Source organism: Bos javanicus, chromosome X, assembly GCF_032452875.1.
Source record: "Bos javanicus breed banteng chromosome X, ARS-OSU_banteng_1.0, whole genome shotgun sequence".
NCBI classification, from domain to species: domain Eukaryota; kingdom Metazoa; phylum Chordata; class Mammalia; order Artiodactyla; family Bovidae; genus Bos; species Bos javanicus.
Window position 1 is genome coordinate 42,292,633 of NC_083897.1, and position 7,988 is coordinate 42,300,620.

Genomic DNA, 7,988 nt, shown 5'->3' on the forward strand with positions numbered 1-7,988 from the left:
TTGTGTATATGTACCACAGCTTTCTTATCCATTCATCTGCTGATGGACATCTAGGTTGCTTCCATGTCCTGGCTATTATAAACAGTGCTGTGATGAACACTGGGGTACACGTGTCTCTTTCAATTCTGGTTTCCTCGGTGTGTATGCTCAGCAGTGGGATTTCTGGGTCATATGGCAGTTTTATTTCCTGTTTTGTAAGGAATCTCCACTCTCTTCTCCACAGTAGCTGTACTAGTTTGCATTCCCACCAACAGTGTAAGAAGGTTCTGGCAAGATGCTGCAAAATGGTTCTGAAAACCTGGAATTGGCATCATTAAGTATTCCAATTTCAGTTCTTATGGAATATGGCAGGTCATACACCTGTGATTATTTTTGGAGGTGGTGAAAGCTGCGATGATGAGGTTGCCATCCCAGATGGGATGGACGGCAGGAGGATGAGGGGGCGGGGCTGGGGACGTTGGGCCAGTTCCCCAGCTTTGGTAGCGGTTTAGGTCTCTGTAAGGTTCTAGCATGTTGCTGTGCAGTCTCAGAGTTACTCACTGCCTGGCTGGGATTCTGTTTTCTGAGGGGCAGGGTGCTGTGTGTTGGTATCTGGGGAGGGGTGTGGGACAACTGCTGGAGTCCAGGTTCACTGGGCGCCCCCAGGATGGGTGGGCACTGCTGCTGGATTTGGTGAGCACAGCAAGCAGTGTGGTCTGCGTGGGGGCCTGTGGCAGCGGGTGATTGGGGGCTTGGATCAGAGACAGGCTGCTGGAGTACCTCAGAGGTGCAGATAGCTGTGAGGTGGCACAGACCTGGCCTGGGGCCTGGCCCGGGGGCTGAGTAGGGGGAGAAGAGCTTCAGGTAGATGGCTTTGGTGACTGGCTGGGTGGATGCTGAGATGTTTCTGGAGAACTCTGCCCCCCAGGATGGCTGGGAGGCCAGTTTCCTGGTTTCAGGAGCAGTTTTTTTTTTTTAACAGTTTGCTTCACACTGTGTGGGCTTGGGCTGGTGGGATTTGTGTGCATGGGGAGGGGGGCACAGAGAGCTGATGGGAGCCAGCAACTGACTGGGCCTGGGGTGGAGGGTGGAGGGGGAATGGGGTCTTACTGTTGTTTCTGCTGGGTGCAGGTACATCCACAGATTCCTTGGGCTTTGGAGGACTGCTGTTGCCTGGGCTGGGCCCCTGCCCCAGTATACCCTCAGAAGAGGGGCCAGTCCCATCCCCTGTGCTGCTTTAGGCCCTAGAGCTCTGGGGAGGAGGCTCAGGGCCCACTGGAGCCAAAGTGCTTCCATCTGTGGGCCAGAGTGGCAGCTGAAAAGAAGGGAATAAATGCTTTATAACTAGGCTTCTACCCTGCCAGTGGGCCTGGAAGTCCATAAGCTTCACACCAAAGCTCTCTTTCTTCATCAGGTACCCCTCCATCACCACCACGCTGGCAGGCTGCTTTCTTTCCAGGGTCCCTGAGTCAACAGGGTCATTTCCAGCGTGGGATGAGTGACTGGAATTTGAGGTGGTGAGAGGTATGAACATTTCTGACAGGTTAAATTCCACCTCTTTGGGGAATAGCCAGGTGACGCACTGAATGTTGGGTTTGATGACCCCAACCACATGGATGGATGTGGCTGCTGCCATCTTGGCAAGCATTTCTTCATTTTTGGCCCATGAGAAGTTAGAGCCTAAAATGATTGCAAGGTTGCTGAGAGTCATTTTATTAATGTCACTGGTCTAAGTAAGTTTTTCAAGGAACTTGATTAAATGCCTAAAGTTAACAAAATTTTGTGGTGGCAACTTCTGACATGTTCTCCACAAATCCTGAAGTTTTTGTCTTGAACCTGTACACTTGCAACTTGTGTCCATTCTTCATACAGATTAAAAGTCATCAAAGGTTCAGGCATTTCCTTTAAATAGACCTTTAAAACACATGTTGCTGTGTGTGTGGAGGTGGGGGGGGGGGGGAGGAGTTGAACTCATCCAGGCAAGAAGTAGAACAGTTTACAGCAGATTTCAGTTTCCTTAACTTTGAGGCCCCAGCCTCAGTTCAGAAAAGGTCCTCCTACTTCTCGCCTGTCTCCAGCAATAGCAAGCCTGTCTCTAGCAAGCCTCAAGACACAGTGCATCTCACCACTGCCATGCTTCAGGTGTTCTTCCAAACGCATCCCAAAGGTGGACTTCTCCACCCATTTATCTTGATGGGTTTGCAACTATAGGAGGGCCTTTTCTAAGACATTTATATTTATCTCTCTGACTTACTTCACTCAGTTATAATAGGCTCTAGGTTCGTCCACAGGTACATGCAAAAGAATGAAATGAGAACACTTGCTAACGCCATTCAGTTAAGTCACTCAGTCATGTCAGAGTCTTTGTGACCCCATGAATCTCAGGACGCAAAGCCTCGCTGTCCAACACCAATGCCTGGAGTTCACACAAACTCATGTGCATAGAGTCAGTGATACGATCCAGCCATCTCATCCTCTGCCGTCCCCTTCTCCTCCTACTCCCAGTCCCTCCAGCATCAGGGTCTTTTCCAATGAGTTAAATCTTTGCATGACGTGGCCAAAGTATTGTAGTTTCAGCCTTAGCATCAGTCCTTCCAAAGAACACCCACAACTGGTCTCCTTTAGGATGGACTGGTTGGATCTCCTTGCAGTCCAAGGGACTCTCAAGAGTCTTCTCCAGCACCACAGTTCAAGAGCATCAATTCTTCAGCATTCAGCTTTCTTCACAGTCCAACTCTCACATCCATACACGACCACTGGAAAAACCATAGCCTTGACTAGACGGACCTTTGTTGGCAAAATTGTCTCTGCTTTTGAATATGCTATCTAAGTTGGTCATAACTTTCTTTCCAAGGAGTAAGTGTCTTTTAATTTCATGGCTACAATCACCATCTGCAGTGATTTTGGAGATGCAAAAAATAAAGTCAGGCACTGATTCCACTGTTTCCCCATGTATCTGCCATGAAGGTATTGGACCAGATGACATGATCTTAGTTTTCTGAATGTTGAGCTTTATGCCAACTTTTTCACTCTCCACTTTCATTTCATCAAGAAGCTTTTTAGTTCCTCTCCACTTTCTGCCATAAGGGTGGTGTGATCTGCATATCTTGAGGTTATTGATATTTCTCTCGGAAATCTGGATTCCAGCTTGTGCTTCTTCCAGCCTAGCATTTCTCATGATGTACTCTGCATAGAAGTTAAATAAGCAGGGTGACGATATACAGCCTTGAAGTACTCCTTTTCCTATTTGGATCCAGTCTGTTGTTCCATGTTCAGTTATAACTGTTGCTTCCTGACCTGCATATAGGTTTCTCAAGAGGCAGGTCAGGTGGTCTCGTATTCCCACCTCTTTCAGCATTTTCCACAGTTTATTGTGATCCACACAGTTAAAGGGTTTGGCATAGTTAATAAAGCAGAAATAGATGTTTTTCTGGAACTCTCTTGCGTTTTTGATGATCCAGCACATGTTGGCAATTTGATCTCTGGTTCCGCTGCCTTTTCTAAAACCAACTTGAACATCTGGAAGTGCATGGTTCATGTATTGCTGAAGCCTGGCTTGGAGAATTTTGGGTACTACTTTACTGGCGTGTGAGATGAGTGCAATTGTGTGGTAGTCTGAGCATTCTTTGCAATTGCTTTTCTTTGGGATTGGAATGAAAACTGATATTTTCCAATCCTATGGCCACTGCTGAGTATTCCCAATTTGCTGGCATATTGAGTGTAGCACTTTCACAGCATCATCTTTCAGGATTTGAAACAGCTCAACTGGAGTTCCATCACCTCCACTAGCTTTGTTTGTACTGATGCTTCCTAAGTTCCACTTGACTTCACATTCCAGGATGTCTGGCTCTATGTGAGTGATCACACCATCGTGATTATCTGGGTTGTGAAGATCATTTTTGTACAGGTCTTATGTGGATTTTTGCTTCCTCCTCTTAATATCTTCTGCTTCTGTTAGGTCCCTGTCATTTCTATCTTTTATTGTGCCCATCTTTGCATGCAATGTTCCCTTGATGTCTCTAATTTTCTTGAAGAGATCTCTAATCTTTCCCATTCTGTTGTTTTCCTCTATTTCTTTGCATTGATCACTGAGGAAGGCTTTCTGATCTCTTCTTGCTATTCTTTGGAACTCTGCATTCAGATGCTTATATCTTTCCTTTTCTCCTTTGCTTTTCACTTTTATTCTTTTCACAGCTATTTGTAAGGCCTCCCCAGACAGCCATTTTGCTTTTTGCATTTCTTTTCCATGGGGATGGTCTTGATCCCTGTCTCCTGTACAATGTCACAAACCTCTGTCCATAGTCCATCAGGTACTCTATCTATCAGGTCTAGTCCTTTAAATCTATTTCTCCCTTCCACTGTATAATCATAAGGGATTTGATTTAGGTCATACCTGAATAGTCTAGTGGTTTTCCCTACTTTCTTCAATTTCAGTCTGAATTTGGCAATAAGGAGTTCCTGATCTGAGCCAAAGTCAGCTCCTGGTTTGTTTTTGTTGACTGTATAGAGCTCCTCCATCTTTGGCTTCAAAGAATATAATCAATCTGATTTCAGTGTTGACCATCTGGTGATGTCCATGTGTAGAGTCTTCTCTTGTGTTGTTGGAAGTGGGTATTTCCTATGACCAGTGCATTTTCTTGGGAAAACTCTATTAGTCTTTGCCCTGCTTCATTCCATATTCCAAGGCCAAATTTGCCTATTACTCCATGTGTTTTTTGACTTCCTACTTTTGCATTCCAGTCCCCTATAATGAAAAGGTCATCTTTTTTGGGTGTTAGCTCTAAAAGGTTTTGTTGGTCTTTATAGAACCATTCAACTTCAGCTTCTTCAGCATTACTGGTTGGGGCATAGGCTTGGATTACTGTGATATTGCATGATTTGCCTTGGAAACAAAAAGAGACCATTCTGTCATTTTTGAGATGTACTTTGCATCCAAGTACTGCATTTTGAATTCTTTTGCTGACCATGATGGCTATTCCATTTCTTCCGACCTAAATGTAAGACCAGAAACTACAAAACTACTTGAGGAAAACTTTTGCAGAACACTCAATGACATAAAGCAAGATCTTCTATTAACCACCTCCTAGAGTAATGGAAATAAAAATAAACAAGTGGGACCTAATTAAACTTAAGAGTTTTTGCATAACAAAGGAAACTACAAACAAGGTGAAAAAACAGCCCTCAGAATGGGAGAGAATAATAGTAAATGAAACATGCAAGCAGCTCATACAACTCAATACCAGAAAAACAAACAACCTAATCAAAAAGTGTGAAAAAGACCTAAACAGACATTTTTCCAAAGAAGACATACAGGTGGCTAACAAAACCATGAAGAGGTTTTCAACATCGCTCATTATTAGAGGAATTCAAATCAAAACTACAATGAAATACCACCTCACACAAGTCAGAATGGCCATCATCAAAAAGTCTACAAACAATTAATGCTGGAGAGGATGTAGAGAGAAGGGAACCCTCTTACTTTGCTGGTGGGAATGTAAATTGACACAGCCACTATGGAAGACAGTATGGAGATTCCTTTAAAAAACTAAGAATAAAATCACCATATAACCCAGCAATCCCATTCTTAGGCATAAACCCTGAGGAAACACAAATTGAAAAAGAAACATATACCACAGTGTTTATTGAACCACTATTTACAATAGCTAAGACATGGAAGCAACTTAGATGTCCATGGGCAGAAGAATGAATAAAGAAGCTGTGGTACAAATATGCAATGAAATACTGCTGCTAAGTCGCTTCAGTCATGTCCCACTCTGTGTGACTCCATAGATGGAAGCCCACCAGGCTCCCCCGTCCCTGGGATTCTCCAGGCAAGAACAATGGAGTGGGTTGCCATTTCCTTCTCCAAGGCATGAAAGTGAAAAGTGAAAGTGAAGTCGCTCAGTCGTGTCTGACTGTTAGCGACCCCATGGACTGCAGCCTACCAGGCTCCTCCGTCCATGGGATTTTCCAGGCAAGAATACTGGATTGGGGTGCCATTGCCTTCTCCAACAATGAAATACTACTCAGCCATAAAAAGGAACACATATAAACTGCTTCTTCATGGTGCAGCCTACATCCTTTCCTCACTGCTTCCCAGGCCCATGGCCCCACCCTCACTGTATTAGTTCCAGCAGCTCTGCCCTTGGCGTTGGTAGGTTGGGGCTGGCTAGGAGAACCAGGCCCCTGGTGGTGTGCTCTTTGGACTTTCTGTAATGCCCAATTATTACATATCTGGCCACTTGCCCAATCTCCATCTCTTCAAGAGAGATAAGCTTCATCTAAATTATTTCGTCTGATTGTCATTTAAAAAGTTATTGTTTCTTCTGTCTTGGATATTCCTTTGGAAAAGGTATATAGATTCATTGCAATTTCTAATTCATTGTCTATAGATTATAAGATAAAATCAAGCATGTATCTGCTGATACTTTTTTAAGTTAACGTGTCTTTATACTTAGAAATGTCTCTTAATAGTAGACTTTCTTTGTGGCTCAGGTGATAGAGAATCTGCCTGAAGTGCAGGAGACTCATGTTTAGTCCATTTGTCAGGAAGATCCCCTGGATAAGGAAATGGCAACCCACTCCAGTATTTTTGCCTGGAGAATTCCATGGACAGAAGAGGCTGGCAGGCTACAGTTCATGGGGTCACAAAGAGTTGGACATGACTGAGCAACAATCACTCACTCACTACATATCAGAAACATAACTTAGTTCCCCTATATAATATTAATAACTTATTAGTATCTACAATATTTTTTAATCTTTGTTTTTAAATTTTTGGTGTTTTTTGTTTGTTTGCTTGCTTGCTTTACTTTTTCACATGCATAGAAACTTCATTACATATGCATTTTCAGAGGTGACTGCAAAGAGATCACAGTTAGAAGATGGAGCAGGAGGGTCATATCCTCCATGAACTATCAAAACTAACTGAAAAAAATCTCCCTTGTAAGCTATGCTGTGAATATATGCTAAGTTGTGCCCAACCCTTTGTGACCCTATAGACTGTAGCCTGCCAGGCTCCACTGTCCATGGGATTTTTCAGGCAAGAATACTTGTCATTTCCTCCTCCACTCCCTTGTAAGACAAAGCCTCAAAGTGAAAGAGCTAGTGAGATTCAGCAGAAGTCAGAAATTACAGACCCATATTTTAAATACATCATGAACACCATACAGGATCAATTAAAATTCTCATATATTTCTAGTAGAAATGTATAATAGTAGAATCAACTTGGAAAACAGTCTCATAAACGATTTGCTCAAAGAAATTTAGACATTTTCTAATATAGTCTTAAAAATCATCTAGCCCCTGCTCAAATCTTAATTACAAAGCTGATCTCACATATTTAATTATTTTTAATAATATAATGCCCTCTTGATATGAGGATATATATTTGTTTCTTATTGCTACTGGTATAACACAGGGATCCTCTGTCTCTGATTTTAGCCATGTAAGACCATTAAATAATAATAATAAAAAAAAAGACACCACCAACACCCACCAAAAATAACAGCAAATAAATAAATAAATAAATAAAATCCACCATGAATTGTGATCTAATGTGATCGTAAATAATAAATTTCTGTGATTTTAAGATGCCATGTTTGTAGTAATTTTGTGACAGTTTCTTAGTCTATTTAGTCTGTCATAAAAAAAATCACAGTCTTCATGGCTTAAACAGTAGTAGTTAATTTTCTCACAGTTCTGAAGGCTAGAAAATCCAAGGTCAAGGTGCCATACTGTTTAGTTACTTGTGAGGGCTCTTTCTGTCTTCTAAGCTCCCGTCTCACTGTGTTCATATCACTTTTTTGTGCTTGTGAGAAAGACAGCAAGCTCTCTGGTGCTTCTATTTATAAAGTCACTAATCCTATTACAAAAACACAAGAGACAACTCTATACATGGACATCACCGGATGGTCAATACCAAAATCAGATAGACTTATTCTTTGCATCCAAAGATGAAGAGGCAGCAAAAACAGGCAGTACAAACAAGACCTGGAGCTGACTGTGGC

At 42.5% G+C, this 7,988-nt stretch overlaps 1 pseudogene; it reads right to left on the minus strand.

Moving 5' to 3' along the window:
• Positions 1-240: 240 nt before the first annotated feature.
• Positions 241-6,236, minus strand: LOC133242562 (rho GTPase-activating protein 17-like; annotated as a pseudogene).
• Positions 6,237-7,988: the final 1,752 nt, after the last annotated feature.